Raw genomic sequence first — 21,189 nt, 5'->3', positions numbered from 1 at the left:
TTCAAAGCATATATATATCGTCAGGTAGTATGACGTCATGTCCGCCATCTTGTCCTCGTCTGCTGGAAGCCATCATCAGTGTATCGTCGGCGAAAGTACGCTGACGCCATGTTAGTTTAATTCTTATCCGCTAGAGTGCAGTAATCATTTATTATTGCTGTGACACCCGGCATATTGTCATTTGGCCGCCATCTTGAAAATCCATAATTATTTAGCTAGAAATTCGGGAAAAATTCCAAAATTCATTAAATAAATTTGTAATCTATATACTGATCGATTAGGTCGACTAAGGTCCTTGGTACGATCTAGGACGATGCAAAAAAAATTAAATATAACATCAATTTAACATAATAGTAACAGGTTCGAGGAATTAAACACCACAAGTTCTTTTACAAACATAATATTTATTACATAATTTCTATTCTACTACAGGATCATTTGCGAAAGCCAGCAATCTTATAATCATTTAGTTCCGCAGCGGTGTGAAATGACTAATTCTTAGCTCCAATCGGTTTATACTAGACAGAGTCCAGCCAGAACCTTTACAGACATAGTCCACCTCTTCTTGAAAGAGTTTCTGGATACCGTTTTTAACAGTTTGCTTCACATCGTTAGAACTGTAAATTACTGCAGCCGATGTCTTGAATGCACACTTCTTCACTTTGTCATCGAACGGATATGGCTTTCCATATATACAGTCCAACCACAAGTTATATTTCAAAGGTCCGTTTGTTGCTACATCATCAGTAAGCTGATTGATTATGTACTCTCTGATATCATCAAGAAAATTACAAATGTCTTTCGACTCACCTAACGTATTTAAATAATAGTAGTCCATCAATGTTCCACGAAATGCAGACTGCGCCAAGTAGAAGCCATTATCGTTCACTTGTAAAGCGCCGAACACAGTCTTAGGTTTATTTTCCTGTTCAGACGTCATACCAATCGGTTGCTGGACATCGGTTTTCTTGCTTGTACGCTCACGAGCCTTCAACCTAAACCGAGGAGTCGAAATTTCTGCAGGTAGTTCAGCAGTAGGCACACGGACTTCACCTTTACAGATTTTCGCATGTCGTCGCAAATTATCAATTCGAGTAAACCATTCATGACACTCATCACATCGAAACTTTATGCGAGATGGATTCTTCGTGCATTTGCTCCGCTCATGTCTTCGTGCATCATGAGCAAATGCGAACGACGTATCACAGTAGCTGCAAGGATACCGTGGTAATGAAGACGAACCTTTCAGACCCGATCCAGGTACTGACGTTGCCGTAGTTGCACCATTTCCAGGCATTCTCTTATGAACATCAATGCATCGTTGTTGCGCCGAAACCTTTACTTTCTGCCGCACAGCAGGACCTTTGCATGCCTTCATGTGCGTTTTCATATTATCTTTTCTGGCAAACTGCTTATGACATTTCTCACAAACAAACATTTTACGATATAGGTTCTTGGCACATTCGCTCCTCTCGTGCCGCCGAGCATTGCTGTTGTTTGAGAAAATCTTGTCGCAGTAACAGCACCGATGTTCGTTAGTTGTTGTCGATTCGGCATCCATTGAAGTCTCCATTGAGGTCGTATCGTCGATCGTCGTGGTTTCCTGCACATCCAGCTCAGTAGTCATTAAGCTATCTTCTGCTGGCGGTACCACGTCTGTTGAAGTCTCCTCCAGTGTTGACATCGACGTTGCCAACGGGATCTGCTCCACCATCGTCGACGCTGACGTCATGGTTCCCGTAGACGATGGTACAACGTCCATCGAGTTCGGCGTTAAAGTCGGTAAAGATGCCATCGAGTTCTCAAGAACAGGTAATTACGCGACTTATGCACCAGATGAAATAATCTAGGTGATCCTTACACCGTCGACGACAGTAACAAACTAAGCATCCTGTTGTCTAGAGCTCGCTTATATATACATGCACCGTATGGAACAATACGCTAGTCAAATCAAGAACCATTTACAATAATACTAGATTCAAAACAACATTAAAAATAGAAGGACCATCAACGAAAAGGCAGCACATTTGGAAGCACCGACTACGAAAAGGCAGCACATTTGGAAGCACCGTCATCGAAAAGGCAGCACATTTGGAAGCACCGACAACGTAAAGGCAGCACATTTGGAAGCACCGACAACGTAAAGGCAGCACATTTGGAAGCACCGACAACGAAAAGGCAGCACATTTGGAAGCACCGACAACGAAAAGGCAGCACATTTGGAAGCACCGACTACGAAAAGGCAGCACATTTGGAAGCACTGACTACGAAAAGGCAGCACATTTGGAAGCACCGACAACGAAAAGGCAGCACATTTGGAAGCACCGACAACGTAAAAGCAGCACATTTGGAAGCACCGACAACGAAAAGGCAGCACATTTGGAAGCACCGACAACGAAAATGCAGCACATTTGGAAGCACCGACAACGAAAAGGCAGCACATTTGGAAGCACCGACAACGAAAAGGCAGCACATTTGGAAGCACCGACAACGAAAAGGCAGCACATTTGGAAGCACCGCCAACGAAAAGGCAGCACATTTTGGATGCATCATCGAATAAGGAAGCACATTTGGAAGCTCCATCAACTAAAAAAGGCAAAAAGGAAGCACAAGTTACGAGATCTAAGTCTTAGTAAGAAATCATAATACAAGAAATAAAAACATTACATTCTTATAATTTAAATTATTTATTTTATTGCTTTACATTATACAAATGCAAGTAAAACAAGTCAATATTGTATGTAGCCAGCATTCCTCAGTTCCTTGAGTATGAAGGATATTTCTTTGATGCACGAATAGTTTCCTGCACAAAGCGAACCATGTAGAAGTCTTAGCCGGTCAACCAATATGTTTGGATCTTTCCATGATGTGTAATCATTCTCTTCTACCACCATCTTCCTTGCACCTTTATAATAAATATTATGATCTCTGGTGTCTTCCGTTTTACCACCAACCTCAGGGTAACTTTCATGTTTGAGACGGTGATCATCACAAGCTTGATCAGATTTATTTAATATATCACGTCTTTTCCATCGTTTCGGTCTCAGTACACCGCCACATTCTTCGATCTTGGCAGCTTTAGGTGCTTCATCATAGTCTATGTCTTTGTCAACAGCCTCAGAGTCACTGTAACAATCACCGTAGAAGGAATCGTCTTCACCCAATTTACCGTAATAATTCGATGTTGATGATGTTGAAGTGTCTTCATCGTCTTCATGCTTCCTTTTTAGGAGTCCATCATTTTTACAAAGTAGGAAAGATCTACTTGAATTCGGCTGGAATATATTCTCACTTTTCACGTTAAGGATTCTTCCATTGTCTTCATTCTTCCGTAAATCATCAACCTTCTTCAATTTAAGTTCTTTGTCGAGATCGGAAGAGCCAAGAAAATTATTGTCGTAATGCAGATCACTCTTCCTTAGGCTAGTAGATTCATCGTTGTCCTCTAGCTTGTACGCAGGCTTGGCGCTACAAGTTCTGCCATGTCTTTTTAGGCTCTCTCTCCGCGTAAACGACTTGCTACATCGAACGCAACTTATCATATTGCGCAGTGGATTTTTAACACAGTCATTCTTCTCGTGTTGTCTTTTTTCTTTCTCAAGATAAACTCTTTACTGCAAAACTTACACCTATGTTCTTTCGATACAGCGTCAGATCCCAATTTGGAATTCATATTAGTTACTGAGACTAATGCCAGATACCAATTGAGTGTTTTAAATTAGATTCAATACTTAAATAGAAATTTTTTCATATTTCATCAGCGAGAATTAATATATCTCATGCAAAAGTACTTTATACATGTAGTTCTGCTTTTCAACAACAGATGTCGCCGCATGTTGCTTGCAGGTAAATAATATTTAGTTATTTTATGCGGGATGCGGGATGCTCACTAACGATCGCAAAAGAAGGATGGCTTCGTTAGACTCCAAGGAAAAGGAAGTTCGTCTTGCATGTTGGTGCTCCACAGATGTCTCATGGCGTAATATTAATTTGACTGAGTAATGATATTTGTTAATTCCACCTGATAAAAATATTGCAAGTTTTGATTTAGTAGCAGAAATTATCGAATTAAATGTAACTCCAAATAAAATGACATGTCTCATTAGAACAAAAAAAAATCCATGCAGAGAGCGGTTTCTCAGAATAGTCAGAAACACTTGAAGAAACCACAGGAATGATTGCAAGAACACGGGAAAAACCATCAAAATATTGTCAAGAATAATCAGGAGCACACTGAGAAAACCACTATAATATTAACAATAATAATCGGAAGCACACGGAGAAAACCATCATAATATTGACCAGATTAATCGGAAGCACACAGAGAAAACCACCACATGTTTTCTTTGATAAAATAAAATTACAAGAAAAAATATTTAAAAATAAAAATAAATTAATAAAAAATTTAAAAAATAAAAAAAAATGCATAAACAGATTCTGCTAGCTTGTAAACTTATCATTGTTGAGCAAAGATAGAGTTCTTGTACAAGCCAGATATTATGCATTTTTTTTATTTTTTTAAATTTTTTATTAATTTATTTTTATTTTTAAATATTTTTTCTTGTAATTTTATTTTATCAAAGAAAACATGTGGTGGTTTTCTCTGTGTGCTTCCGATTAATCTGGTCAATATTATGATGGTTTTCTCCGTGTGCTTCCGATTATTATTGTTAATATTATAGTGGTTTTCTCAGTGTGCTCCTGATTATTCTTGACAATATTTTGATGGTTTTTCCCGTGTTCTTGCAATCATTCCTGTGGTTTCTTCAAGTGTTTCTGACTATTCTGAGAAACCGCTCTCTGCATGGATTTTTTTTTGTTCTAATGAGACATGTCATTTTATTTGGAGTTACATTTAATTCGATAATTTCTGCTACTAAATCAAAACTTGCAATATTTTTATCAGGTGGAATTAACAAATATCATTACTCAGTCAAATTAATATTACGCCATGAGACATCTGTGGAGCACCAACATGCAAGACGAACTTCCTTTTCCTTGGAGTCTAACGAAGCCATCCTTCTTTTGCGATCGTTAGTGAGCATCCCGCATCCCGCATAAAATAACTAAATATTATTTACCTGCAAGCAACATGCGGCGACAACTGTTGTTGAAAAGCAGAACTACATGTATAAAGTACTTTTGCATGAGATATATTAATTCTCGCTGATGAAATATGAAAAAATTTCTATTTAAGTATTGAATCTAATTTAAAACACTCAATTGGTATCTGGCATTAGTCTCAGTAACTAATATGAATTCCAAATTGGGATCTGACGCTGTATCGAAAGAACATAGGTGTAAGTTTTGCAGTAAAGAGTTTATCTTGAGAAAGAAAAAAGACAACACGAGAAGAATGACTGTGTTAAAAATCCACTGCGCAATATGATAAGTTGCGTTCGATGTAGCAAGTCGTTTACGCGGAGAGAGAGCCTAAAAAGACATGGCAGAACTTGTAGCGCCAAGCCTGCGTACAAGCTAGAGGACAACGATGAATCTACTAGCCTAAGGAAGAGTGATCTGCATTACGACAATAATTTTCTTGGCTCTTCCGATCTCGACAAAGAACTTAAATTGAAGAAGGTTGATGATTTACGGAAGAATGAAGACAATGGAAGAATCCTTAACGTGAAAAGTGAGAATATATTCCAGCCGAATTCAAGTAGATCTTTCCTACTTTGTAAAAATGATGGATTCCTAAAAAGGAAGCATGAAGACGATGAAGACACTTCAACATCATCAACATCGAATTATTACGGTAAATTGGGTGAAGACGATTCCTTCTACGGTGATTGTTACAGTGACTCTGAGGCTGTTGACAAAGACATAGACTATGATGAAGCACCTAAAGCTGCCAAGATCGAAGAATGTGGCGGTGTCCTGAGACCGAAACGATGGAAACGACGTGATATATTAAATAAATCTGATCAAGCTTGTGATGATCACCGTCTCAAACATGAAAGTTACCCTGAGGTTGGTGGTAAAACGGAAGACACCAGAGATCATAATATTTATTATAAAGGTGCAAGGAAGATGGTGGTAGAAGAGAATGATTACACATCATGGAAAGATCCAAACATATTGGTTGACCGGCTAAGACTTCTACATGGTTCGCTTTGTGCAGGAAACTATTCGTGCATCAAAGAAATATCCTTCATACTCAAGGAACTGAGGAATGCTGGCTACATACAATATTGACTTGTTTTACTTGCATTTGTATAATGTAAAGCAATAAAATAAATAATTTAAATTATAAGAATGTAATGTTTTTATTTCTTGTATTATGATTTCTTACTAAGACTTAGATCTCGTAACTTGTGCTTCCTTTTTGCCTTTTTTAGTTGATGGAGCTTCCAAATGTGCTGCCTTTTCGTTGTCGGTGCTTCCAAATGTGCTGCCTTTTCGTTGTCGGTGCTTCCAAATGTGCTGCCTTTTCGTTGTCGGTGCTTCCAAATGTGCTGCCTTTTCGTTGTCGGTGCTTCCAAATGTGCTGCCTTTTCGTTGTCGGTGCTTCCAAATGTGCTGCTTTTACGTTGTCGGTGCTTCCAAATGTGCTGCCTTTTCGTAGTCGGTGCTTCCAAATGTGCTGCCTTTTCGTAGTCGGTGCTTCCAAATGTGCTGCCTTTTCGTTGTCGGTGCTTCTTAATGTGCTGCCTTTTCGTTGTCGGTGCTTCCAAATGTGCTGCCTTTTCGTTGTCGGTGCTTCCAAATGTGCTGCCTTTTCGTTGTCGGTGCTTCCAAATGTGCTGCATTTTCGTTGTCAGTGCTTCCAAATGTGCTGCCTTTACGTTGTCGGTGCTTCCAAATGTGCTGCCTTTACGTTGTCGGTGCTTCCAAATGTGCTGCCTTTTCGATGACGGTGCTTCCAAATGTGCTGCCTTTTCGTTGTCGGTGCTTCCAAATGTGCTGCCTTTACGTTGGCGGTGCTTCCAAATGTGCTGCCTTTACGTTGTCGGTGCTTCCAAATGTGCTGCCTTTTCGATGACGGTGCTTCCAAATGTGCTGCCTTTTCGTAGTCGGTGCTTCCAAATGTGCTGCCTTTTTGTTGTCGGTGCTTCCAAATGTGCTGCCTTTTCGTTGTCGGTGCTTCCAAATGTGCTGCCTTTTCGTTGATGGTCCTTCTATTTTTAATGTTGTTTTGACTCTAATATTATTGTAAATGGTTCTTGATTTGACTAGCGTATTGTTCCATACGGTGCATGTATATATAAGCGAGCTCTAGACAACAGGATGCTTAGTTTGTTACTGTCGTCGACGGTGTAAGGATCACCTAGATTATTTCATCTGGTGCATAAGTCGCGTAATTACCTGTTCTTGAGAACTCGATGGCATCTTTACCGACTTTAACGCCGAACTCTATGGACGTTGTACCATCGTCTACGGGAACCATGACGTCAGCGTCGACGATGGTGGAGCAGATCCCGTTGGCAACGTCGATGTCAACACTGGAGGAGACTTCAACAGACGTGGTACCGCCAGCAGAAGATAGCTTAATGACTACTGAGCTGGATGTGCAGGAAACCACGACGATCGACGATACGACCTCAATGGAGACTTCAATGGATGCCGAATCGACAACAACTAACGAACATCGGTGCTGTTACTGCGACAAGATTTTCTCAAACAACAGCAATGCTCGGCGGCACGAGAGGAGCGAATGTGCCAAGAACCTATATCGTAAAATGTTTGTTTGTGAGAAATGTCATAAGCAGTTTGCCAGAAAAGATAATATGAAAACGCACATGAAGGCATGCAAAGGTCCTGCTGTGCGGCAGAAAGTAAAGGTTTCGGCGCAACAACGATGCATTGATGTTCATAAGAGAATGCCTGGAAATGGTGCAACTACGGCAACGTCAGTACCTGGATCGGGTCTGAAAGGTTCGTCTTCATTACCACGGTATCCTTGCAGCTACTGTGATACGTCGTTCGCATTTGCTCATGATGCACGAAGACATGAGCGGAGCAAATGCACGAAGAATCCATCTCGCATAAAGTTTCGATGTGATGAGTGTCATGAATGGTTTACTCGAATTGATAATTTGCGACGACATGCGAAAATCTGTAAAGGTGAAGTCCGTGTGCCTACTGCTGAACTACCTGCAGAAATTTCGACTCCTCGGTTTAGGTTGAAGGCTCGTGAGCGTACAAGCAAGAAAACCGATGTGCAGCAACCGATTGGTATGACGTCTGAACAGGAAAATAAACCTAAGACTGTGTTAGGCGCATTACAAGTGAACGATAATGGCTTCTACTTGGCGCAGTCTGCATTTCGTGGAACATTGAAGGACTACTATTATTTAAATACGTTAGGTGAGTCGAAAGACATTTGTAATTTTCTTGATGATATCAGAGAGTACATAATCAATCAGCTTACTGATGATGTAGCAACAAACGGACCTTTGAAATATAACTTGTGGTTGGACTGTATATATGGAAAGCCATATCCGTTCGATGACAAAGTGAAGAAGTGTGCATTCAAGACATCGGCTGCAGTAATTTACAGTTCTAACGATGTGAAGCAAACTGTTAAAAACGGTATCCAGAAACTCTGTCAAGAAGAGGTGGACTATGTCTGTAAAGGTTCTGGCTGGACTCTGTCTAGTATAAACCGATTGGAGCTAAGAATTTGTCATTTCACACCGCTGCGGAACTAAATGATTATAAGATTGCTGGCTTTCGCAAATGATCCTGTAGTAGAATAGAAATTATGTAATAAATATTATGTTTGTAAAAGAACTTGTGGTGTTTAATTCCTCGAACCTGTTACTATTATGTTAAATTGATGTTATATTTAATTTTTTTTGCATCGTCCTAGATCGTACCAAGGACCTTAGTCGACCTAATCGATCAGTATATAGATTACAAATTTATTTAATGAATTTTGGAATTTTTCCCGATTTTCTAGCTAAATAATTATGGATTTTCAAGATGGCGGCCAAATGACAATATGTCGGGTGTCACAGCAATAATAAATGATTACTGCACTCTAGCGGATAAGAATTAAACTAACATGGCGTCAGCGCACTCTCGCCGACGATACACTGATGATGGCTTCCAGCAGACGAGGACAAGATGGCGGACATGACGTCATACTACCTGACGATATATATATATGCTTTGAAAAAAAAGTGGAGGGAGTCAGTATGCCTGCAGCCACCGCGGGAAAGGATCGGTCGCCATTTTTATTTTTTTGCACTCGTCGGGTTTGAACCGAGGACTCCGAGCTCCGTGTTGTAAATGTTTGTTTTTTAAATATTTTATTAAAAATTTTATTATTTAATTTTTTTTATAATTTTTAAATTTTTTTCATTAAAATCGGATAATAAATTTAAAGATGGAGGCCGTAACGGAAATTGCAACGGTGACGTCATAATTCAAAATGGCCGAAACACAATGCCGGAATGTTCGAGAAAACGAAATGACGTCATCCAAGATGGTGGATCCAAGATGGCCGCCGGGGTCAAGGTCAAAGGTCAAGGTCAAGTCCTGATAGAGGCTTAACTGAGGCTTGAGTTAAGGATTCTTAAGCCTCTTTAAGGACATTTCTAGCCGCTGGGATTTTTACGGACTAAAACGGGAAATTTTCCCTCGAAAACGGGAAATTTTTTCATAAAACGGGAAATTTTGAGTCATTTTGAGGCATTTTTGAGGAATTTTGAGGAATTTTTGCCGCCCGTGACGTCACAAATCCAATATGGCGGACCGGCTCTCGGCTCCACAGCCTGAAGCCTGATCTAGTACCGCCATTTACATACTACTATTGGGTATTCTATTATTATGATTACATATGATTTTAGGGTTTTATTTATTAAATTTATCTATGAAAGCTATTAAATGTGTTTATGCACAGTGATTATTACATTTGAAGTTTTAAATTAGTGTTAAACAAATTGTTAAATATAAATTGCAAGCATTGATTACTATCATGTCTTTGGTGTATATGTAACATCAAGAAATATTTTATACCTATACAAAAATTTAGTTTTGGTTGTCATGCAGTTAAATCCCTATTTTCAAAATAACGAAATATTCTACTGTAGCATAATGCCGTCGAGCTATTGTGATTCCAGCATGAAGATTAAATACTGATTACTATATGATTTTATCTTAAATAAACACATATTTTAAGTTAAAATGTATATAATAGTTTCTCCTGCGCCTGGCTGCGGCTTGAGGTGCCGGTGCGAGGCTTCAGTCTGTGGATCGTGATGTCATGGCGGCCATCTTGGATCCAAAAAAAAATTTCTAGAAGAGTCCATAATTTTTATTTTTTTTTTTTAACTTTCTACATCTTCGAATCGAATGCCCGACTCCCTTATGTTGCAATTTTCGTTACGGCCGCCACCTTGAAAATCCATAATTTTTATGCTAGGAAGTCGGGAAAATTTTTAAAATAATAAAAAATGAATTAATGAAAATTTAATAAAAATTATTTTAAAAAATATTGCTGCATATATTGTTACGGTCATCACCTTGTGTACTAGAAATGTTGCCTGTTATGTTACGCTCGCCATCTTGAATGTGTAAGTATGACATCATTGCACTTTTAGTTATGGCCGCCATATTGCACTCAAGAATGTTGCAATTTTCGTTATGGTCGCCATCTTGAAAATCCATAATATTTGTGCTAGAAATTCGGCAAAAAATTTTAATTTATAAAAAAAATTATTAATCAAATATTAATAAAGAATTATTTAAAAACACACTTACATTACGAAGTCCTCGGTTCGAAACCGATGAGAGCAAAAATTAAAAAAATGGTGACCAATCCTTACTCCATGGAAGCTGCCGTCAGACTGACCTCCTCCTACTAATGGCCAGGTGTGTGTGTGTGTGTGTGTGTGTGTGTGTGTGTATAGTTAGCCAGTATGATGACACGTACGCCATCTTGTTTTCGTCTGCTTGAGGTCACCATTAAAGTTTAATTTTTACTCAATAGAGTGCAGTAAACAATTTATTACTGTGTCACCTGCCATGTTCAAATGTGGGCATTATCTCGGAAATTCGTAATCATTTAGCTAGAAATTCGGAAAAAATTATAATATTCATTAAACAAATATGCAATTAATATAATTATTAATTCGATTAGTTCCTGTCCTTGGTTCGATCACTGGTAGGCGCAAAAAATGTAATTTTATGTAAAAAAAAACTATTTAAGAAAATATGTAGAAACGTCCTAAAAGAGAATTAAGTTCCTCATATACCAGCCTCCAGTAAGCCGATATGGCCGTCATTTGGGCAAATTTTATTTATTGACCTAGAAACTCCAAAAAATTCCAAAATTCTTCAATAAATTTACTTATTAAAATAATGATTGGAGTAGTATGTAAATGGGGCTACTGGCACACGGGTCCTGGGTGACGTGCCTGAGGTGCCAACCGCCAACTTGGATTGAGATGTCACGGCGGCCATTTTAGACTCAAAAATTCCTCAAAATTCCTCAAAAATGACTCAAAATGACTCAAAAATTACCGTTTTGAGGAAAATTTTCATGTTTTCTTCCACAAAAAATCAAAAATTAGGATTTCGAAAAACCTCAAAATACTTTTGCCTTAGAAAGAACACAAATTCCTAAAAGAGGCTTAAGGCTAAGATCCTGAGTTTCTCGCGAGCGGGCAAAGACACGTGTAGTTATCTTTGTCCTCAACAGAGCGCATTAGCAGTACTGTTGAACGATGTAGAGCCGCGCGGGAAAAGGAAGGGGGGTGGGAAAGAGGACGCTGTTCTCAGAATTCTTATCGCCCAGCGGGGTGTCATGTTTACGACCGGTCTGGGGGAGGGGGGTGGGGGAAGGGTGTACTCTTCCTCTGCTAGCATTAGATTTCCAATCCCTTTGCCACTCTGTCTCTTTCCCATACACACATCCAAGACTGCTCGATCCTCAACAAAGCGCAAGAGAATAAATATTACTATTTTTGGTACATTTCAGTTAGAAACCCTTACGTAACCGAGTGCAACCCAAGGTAATTATAATAAATATTAATTTGGTGCACTACACATATACGATATACAAATTGTATGTTTTACTGCGGTGATTATGTGGCCAAAACTATCAAGATTTGGTCTCTTTTCCAAGAACGCTCGTTCACAGCTAACCGCTACATTCAAATAAGTTGGCCAGTAATGTAGTTTTCCTGCCCCCGTAAAAAAAATAATAATAATTTTTAACTGTGTACTACAAAGGTTTTGCGCTCCTACAAATTTTATTTCTTTACACATTTTGTCACAGGTGTGTGCGTATGTGTATTGCACAAACAGTTGAACGTTGACCATCTAATAGCATGGCGTTATGTTGCAAAGCGGTATTATTTGCTATATTTGATATCTCATTAGGACTGTATTTTTCTTTGCAACTATATATACAGGTGAATTTTTTATACTTTCGGAGAATATTTTGTAGCTGAATATCTGTCTTCAAAATATTGCAGGTTATTGCATTAATTTTAGTGTTTTAAATGTATTATGTTTTTAAGCATGTATACATGAGGCTAGAGCTAGAAAAATGTTTGGTTTCCGTATTTAGCTGACCTGCAGCTTATGGCTTTTGATTACACTTCCTTTTTTTATATGTGATGTTTAAAAACGATGTTATTTGTAAATGTCCTGGCATTCGTACTTCTTGTAAAAAAACATAATCATATTTTCGAAAAATAAGCTATCATTTAGTAATTTATTATTGCAATATAAATACGTGTGTATGCCAGTCGCGTCTGGCGAAATGAGGAGCTCCTTCACGCTATCCCTATTGGTGACGTCAAGCATCACTGGTAGTTCGTCTTTTATGTATGAACTGGAAGTCAAAGAGGCTCGAAATAAACATCAGTTGTAACTAATAATAATAATTTAATTCTGAAAGGGCCACATACTCGAAGAATCGCCTTCTCTACGCAATCAAACGTGTTGGAAGTAAAATATCTAAGGAGTAGGCTACACGTCATAGGTTGTATAAGAATATTTCGGAGGGAGCTAACCAAAGGATATTTTATCAAGCATACAGATAAAGTGATATTTTAAGAGAAGTAATTCCCCCCCCCCCCCAACACCACCCACAAACTGACGGATTTATTGACACATCCGTACATAAAAAATTACTGCTCCAGAATCTGCACCTGAATCGTCTTAGTGGGGAAAAGGTGTACATAAATTACGATCACTGACTGAGGTTATACAGAAGGTAATCAACCAGAGTAAGTGATTATGAGCAAGGAATACTAATCCAATAAATATGCCATTTATATAATTTAATGATAATTTTTACTCACGTTTTAGAATTTGATATTGCTGAATAGCAAATTTACATTTTAAAATATTGTAACAATGAAAAATTGCGAACCAATAATTTTTTTTTTTTGCTGAGTGTATAATTTGATTATGTCTTAAGACAAATAGAAGCTAGATATTATGAGTACAAAATATTTGTAAGTAATAAAAATTTACATAATAAAATACTTACATTCATACAAAATACAAATATTTTTCTTAGATATACAAGTATAACTTCAATTCATTTTCGGCCAACGAACATAAAGTTATGCTTTGGGCCCTGATAATAAATAATACCTACATAATTACATTTTCACTTTTCACCAAAAGTACATGAGGTACAAAAGTCAACAAACCTTAAAACACAATAAAAATATACCCGGTATACATTATATTTTAATACAAACACCAATGCAATACTAATTTTAACTGAACATTTTTTGGAGGTATGCATAATTTTATTAAAATTAATCAGAAAGTAATGCAGTTACATGTTTACAACCTTGCGTACTTCACTTGCCTTTGACGAATCCGGATATGTTCAATGTTTAGCCGGCCGAAAAGGATGTTTGGATTTTATTTTTAAACACATGTGAAATTAGTCCTTTCTTTTAACACTTCATCGCTGTCACGTGAATTTAAGGCATCTTACATTATTATTGTACTTTTGTTTTGTAGTAACGATCGGTAGGCTAAATATATACATGTGTTTGTTGAAACTTCGTTTTAAACTTCCATAAATTAATTTTGTCAATTTATTTATTGATACCAGTAAAATACAAAATAAATGATATTTATTTTACGACCTCTTAAATTATTTAAATGATATATAAAATATGACCAAATTTTTTTTCAAATGAAGACGTATTTACAACTGGAAGTACGCGAGAATTACACAGATTCATTTACTTGCGTATTGCATAGCATACTTCATGTCCATTTCTGACAGCCTTGCGAAGTCACTTCCAAAGTATCTACAAGTATATTCTTCAGGCGAATTCGGACACGGCATTATAATCTTCCATTATATCTAGAAGACGTGTTCTTACATTTGCTTGGAGTTTTCAATTATTTTTTTGAAATAATAAAGGCAATTTTAAAGTGTAACTCCATTTCAGAAACACTTACGCAATATATTTGGTGGTTCTCTGCAAGTGTATTTTGTGTTTTATTCTATTTCGAAAATGAAGTCAATCTGAATTTATTGCCCTTTTTTCAGATTTGTTTATACATTAGATGTATATAAATATAAAAATGTATGTAACAGGATGAATCTTATATGGTTTGAACAGTTACCTATCTATAATGACTTAGTTGGTTTGTTCATTAAAAGCCTTTCTTTTTTACTGTTCAAGTTGGATTCCTTTATAACTCAAAATAAATTATCACGTAACTAAAAAAATGAATAAAAGAGCAAACTTCTGTTAGTATAAAGGTGTTAATTTTATGAACAAAATGTAATACAATTTGTTCTCTAGATAAGTAGATTTAGAAGTAAGACTTCATATTTCAGTCGTTACCGTGGTACGACTTCCGTAAAAGTTTTACATATATATATATTTTTTTACAGAAGGTACCGGAGCTTGCAGGTTGCGCAGTAAGTAATTGTATTGTTTGCGAGAGTTCTCTGTTGGCAGTAACACCTATGATATATGTTTGATGTTCTGTTTCCAACTCATCGTTAAAACTAAATTTTACAGACTGATTATTATCCTTTGATTTAAAAGCTAAGTTATTTACAGTGTTTTAAATATGCTTTCTTGCGTTTAAGAATATTTCGTATTGTTTGTATGATGTTCGAGTTACCCGCAAAGATAATGACATAGTTATTTTATACTGATTCTTTAGCGGTTTTTTTTTAATTTTAGTCTTGACAATAGGGAATGAATTATTCAGGCTGTGCTAAATAGATAGTTTATGCTTTGTCATTAAGATCAAACTCTTCTGTTTTTGTGCATTGTATAGTATTCCTAGTTTAGTTAATTTATCCAACAATATATTTATACAGTCAAGGGCTTAGATGCTTTATAAAAAACTCAAGTGATTCATAATCAGTTGCCGTGTATAGATATAATTTGTAGAAAATAAGCAGTATATGTTTTACTGCTTAGAGTTGATATAAAACCATGTATAAAATTTGAAAGTATTTTGTACTTTTCATACTTAAAATTATCATGCAATGTTCAAATATTTTTCTATATAAATAAGGACACATGTATTAAGCGAATACATGTCGTGTCAGGCTATTTCACACATAACTGTAGCTTTTTACTTAGAGGTTTGGCGAATTTCGGGCGTGCAGCAGTACGGTAACTACGTCCTCATTGGCCCCGTCAAGTGCGGGAAAACAGCCTTCACCGACCACAGCCAATAATTACAAGAAAAATCTACAGTGTTTTGTAAATACCTTGACACGAAACGTATTCGCGAAATACAGGTTTCCCTAGATATAAAACGTAATTGCTCTCTGACGATAATTTTCTTTACTGGTATTTGGCAGGAGAATAGTTTTTGTAGTCTTGTGATATCCATTCTGAAAGAATTCCAATAATGGAATATGTGTTTATTATAATTAATGGAGAAGTGTATATACTATTAGCAAATGGATCATTAAAAATGTGAAAAGAAATTATAAAAAATTACAAATTAGTCTACTGCACATAAATCACAGATTTTAAAAAACCAAATTTACTATAACATTCAAAATATTACAGAGCGTGCCATGTAGAAAACACGGACGCGTGTTGTTGTCTAAATGAAATAAATAAAATACAAGTCTGCGGCTTTAAATATCAAAGAAATAAAATGTTTCATAAATATTCAACGCTTGTAAGGGTACAACCATACATTACACTGATAGGACATATTTTTTCTAGTACATCATACTGATTCCTAACCAGACACACATATATAAATAATTTGTGTTACACTTCAATTAATTTGGCCATGAATTAAACCTGATAAATAAACAATGCAAACAAGCGAAACTCTACAGAGTATCGTCAAATAAAACCTGGGCCAAAAGTAAATCAATATTTTAGTGCTCAATACAATTCGAAGGAAATGGAAGATTTTTTGTAGTATTATAAATGATCATACAAGGATTGCTGATTTGGTTTTGTATTAATTTTGAGCGTAAAACTACCCCGAAAATATTGAATAAATTTTTCAGTTAAGCTGCATATTAACTGAACTGGTTTGCTAGCTGTCTTGCCATCGTAAACATGACTATGAGTCTGATTGGCCATGTTGGTGATAGGCACGATTTTCAAGGCAGTCTCCCGATATTATATGAAATGTGTTTTATTTTTATACAAAATGAAGCACGAATATGTTTAATATTTCTTGTGTGAGATACCAGTTGCAAAGACTTTGCAGTTTGATTTTATGGGTAGTGAATCAATGGTATAAAATAACTTCATTTATTTTTTCCCGATAACATCTTTTTGACATTAGTATAATTTAATCACTCGCCAAGCAGAGAACCTTATTTTTTGTAGTCACGAAAAAAATTGTTTGTATTCAATATCAGCTAATAACTTTACTATTGCTTATGTCATCAAATACATTTACAGTACTGTTCAATTTGTACAAGCATGAGAAGTAAACAATAATTTCTGCAACAACGTTCTTCCGAAAGAAGGTATAAACTGATTTTGAAGGTGCGTCCCTATTTCTTAATTTTATTTTTTTAGTAATTAGAAAATAAAAATCGGTACTTTTCCGAATTTACTCATTGAAGCTGCGACCCAAATTTCAAATTTCCAGCCTTTTGGTGTGGGTTGGAATTTTTATAGGCCAGTGTGTGAGCGAGTGAATTACTTTTTGCATATTCGAGCAATTCAAAACTTAGGCAATAAAGTTTAATTATAACAATTTCACGTAAGCTAGAAAGCTCAAAGGCTGGTAAAACAATAGAATTTTATTTCATATAATTCTAGATCAATTTCATCTAAGTATAACACACCCATTTAAACACATTTTATATACATAATAATTTTACTTCAGCAAGGTCTTCGGTTTCTTGTAACACAAATAAAATTACCTAAAAAAATTACTGGACATACTTACAAAAGTTTTTAGATTGTAATATTTGCCAAATAATTTAAATAAATCTAACTGAAAATGTAAGAACACAATATAAAGGTCTTTAAAATTGTATTTTGGAAAATTACCTGAATGTTTATTTGCTAAAACTCCTCATTTCACTTGTTCAAAAGTATTTACATGTATACATATGCGTGCGTGTGTGCGCGCACTTGGAACTTATGTTTCTTTGATCATTTATAGTTGCAAATAATGTAGCGGATGTTAAATTGAAAAATATATAATTCTTTCTGGCCAATATTTGTTTACAAACATAATTTTACATGACCCCAGAAGAAAAAAAAAAGAATCGCCACTGCTTTGTAATTGTGTTTCTAACGAACTTGTGTAACTAACGAAAATGTTTAACTGCTCGAGGTTAGTGATACAATAAATGCTTGGGTAGTGAAAAATCTATTGTTAAAAACCAAAGGTAATTTTAAACGACTTTTAGTTTACCATTGTTCAACGACAGCATCGAGAGATTGGCCCTTATTTTTGTATCGTTATATACATAACTAAATCATTACGGGAGGAAGTTGCCATAGGCGGCTGGTCCTTCAGTTACTATTTTTTTTTTTAAACATCTCTATAGAGTTGCAATAGTAACTATTAATATTTTGATCATAACTCATTTATGTAACATTACACCCAGAGGTATAGCCCATTCTACCAGAGCTAAAGTCGAGGTACAAATATAATTAAAGAAACACAATTAAATAAATATAACTAAAGAAATATAATTAAATAAATTTATAGAAAATCATTGTCATTTTGCAAATAAATTTTTTTACAATAATTGAAATATTCTAATAAAATATTAAACATTATTTGAATGTACGATTCTTGAATAGAAGTATAAATAATAATTTAATAATTTAAATTGATTTTGGAAGTTATATTATTATATGAAACCATTTTGCTATTATTGTAATACACCGTGAATGCTAAGGTAAAGAGTCATATCAAAATACATAATGAAGTCACTAAGATAATATGTGAAATAATGTTGTAATAAATGTAATTTGCGACGTTCACGTAGATGCCCGTAAACGAAACAGGTTAGATATTATTATCATATTTAGCACTTTAGTATTTCCAAAATAAGTTTTTTTTAAGACGTCCAACTATTATAATAAATCTCTATATACTAAAACAATTCAGTAATTGTAGTTAGATGATTTTAAATAAAAAATATTCTATGAATAAATTTGTCACGACAAGTGAAGCATATTAATAATAATTTACATCACTGAAAAGCTGACAAATATATCTATAGAAATTGTCGACAACGTGAGACGGTTTTCAATTCATTGATTACTATTGCTGATACTAGTGTTGTGTTTTGACCGTTTCGAAGCGATAATATTCCCGCCTGAACTCCTGCGATATTAGAGCCATCTAGTGAGTAAACTCGGAACTAATCGGAGCTCTAGCGGCAAACTGTTGAACTCGTTCCTTTCATCAGCGGCAAGTGACAGTTAAATCACAGTATTTAATACTCAGATTATTTAAATTCTGTACGTTGTATTAAAAAATTTACTAGACAGAATTGTTCATTGTACCTCCTTTAAGTTGTGTGCAAAGTAACAGCCGTGTACCGTTAAAATATATACCTAATATTTAGTTTTGAAAATTTCAGAATTAAAATTAAATAAGAAAGCATTTTTTGAAAAAACATTTATCGTCATATTTACAAAATTCAAAGTTTTATTTACAATTCTGTCTAGTATGTATTTTTTATCTACTACGATATTCATGGGAGAAATAATTTTCTTGGAGGCTGCAAAACTAAGGATCTTAGCCTATCCTTGTCTATAGCCTCCGATAAGCCTCTTTTAGGATTATGATATCACAGTTGCAATAATTTCCGTTACGCCCGCCATCTTGAAAATCTTTATTTAATATCCGATTTTATAAAAAATATTTAAAAATTTATAAAAAATTAATTTAATAACATTTTAATAAAAAATAATTTAAAAACTTACTTTTACGAGTCCTCAGTTCGAACCCAGTGAGGGCAAAAAAATGGCGACCGATCCTTCTTCCAAGGAAGCCGCTGGCAGACTGACCCCCACCACTTTTTGAAAGTATATATATATATTGTCACCTAGTATGACGTCAAGTCCGCCATCTTGAAAATCCATAAATTTAATTTTATGTAAAAAAATAATCCTTACTAATATTATAAATGCGAAAATAACTCTGTCTGCCTGTCTGTCTGTTTGTCTGTTTGTTTGTTTGTTACCTTTTCCCGGCTGAACGGCTGGATGGATCGTAATGAAATTTGGCAAGGAGATAGATTATATCCTGGGGATGGACATGGGCTATCTTTTGTCTAAAAAAAAATATATTTTAAATGGGTTAAAAAAATATATCTTAATTTTATGTAATGTGTGTCATAGATATACAAACTGTTAGTGTCATTCCTCTATGTATGCCGAGCAATAGCTTTCAAGCCATTATGTTACGTTTTGCTATTGTAAGCAGGGGCGTAGCCAGGGGGGGGGGGTTTAGGGGTTCAAACCCCCCCCCCCCCCTTAGCACCAAATATTTAATTAATTTATTATTTATCACTCAAACAAATTTCATATTAAATTTAATAAAAAAATTTACCATTACAATATTTAAATTTAAGTACTGAAAACTGCTAAAATAGCACTATTTTACACCTTAAAATCCAAATTTTCCCGGGGAGGACCCCCGGACTTCCTCAATATGTGGGGGGGGAGGGGGGGGGGCCATGCTTCTTAACACCCTCCATACACAAATCCTGGCTACGCCACTGATTGTAAGGAACTAAGTAGAGAGTAAGAAAAAAATAAAGATCTTGACAGTTTGTAGTGACGCCATATTTGTTTCAATTTTCAATACCGTTTTTGGTATATTACAATTTAAATTGCAGAAAAATATCACGTTTCATAGACACATAAATAGTGAGTGTGTGTCATTTCTCTATGTCCACGAGGTCTCGCCGCGTCAAATTTCTCCTTGGGGCGAACCCGTCCGCTTAGTTAAATAAACAGCTTTTATCGTTGAATGATTTCATGATTTATTTCATGAAAATCTGCTCTCATAAAAAAGTTAGTTTTATAGACATTCAATAGGTCTCTCTCTCTCTCTCTCTCTCTCTCTCTCTCTCTCTCTCTCTCTCTCTCTCTGAAGATCAATCTATGAATCGTTACAAATTTATTTGCTTTATATTTTTAGTTTGATTTGATACAATATGATTTCACTAAAAATCTATTTCTACCCCTTCCTATTTTCATTTCCACATTACGAAGTTTCACTTCTTCCACGTGGAGGGACTCAACGCAATATTTTTGCATGCAATTAAAAACTATTTTTAATGATGCCAAAGAAGTATAACATCTCATGCGCGTACCTAAGTACACACACCCATTTTTTAAATTTAATTTCTTTCCTACCTACCTACGGCACTTTCCCTACCTAGGGCACTCATAATTCTTTTAAATTTCAAGTGTATGTTTTCAATGTCATTCGAGTTGTACAATTTTTTTTTGTCAAATTGGTCATTATTTATTCTTTGTTTCATTTTGGAAACATACCTACGTATTTTAAGTATTATGACAAATAAAAAAAATTAGTTTCACTAACATTCTTAGGTTTTTATTGTGTGGATAGTTTCAAGTTTAATATTATGTAGGTACATAAATTCTTAAACTTATAAATTTCTTCGAAATTTATTCATAGGTTGGTAGGGCCTACTAATATTTTCTATTTGTCAATATTGTAATTTTTTTACAGTACCTACTTATTTGCAAGGAGTTTGGTTTAGTGTTTATAATTTATCTGCTGAGCGTCAAGAGTCTTAGGGCT

General features: G+C 35.5%; 1 protein-coding gene across 1 annotated transcript in view; it reads left to right on the top strand.

The window, feature by feature from the left end:
• LOC134538555 (proton-coupled amino acid transporter-like protein pathetic) overlaps positions 1–21,189 on the top strand; it is a 163,846-nt gene that overhangs the window by 91,971 nt on the left and 50,686 nt on the right. The window lies entirely within an intron of this gene.

The sequence above is a fragment of the Bacillus rossius genome, chromosome 13, assembly GCF_032445375.1.
Source record: "Bacillus rossius redtenbacheri isolate Brsri chromosome 13, Brsri_v3, whole genome shotgun sequence".
Lineage (NCBI taxonomy): Eukaryota > Metazoa > Arthropoda > Insecta > Phasmatodea > Bacillidae > Bacillus > Bacillus rossius.
This window is presented reverse-complemented; position numbering and strand designations above follow the sequence as displayed.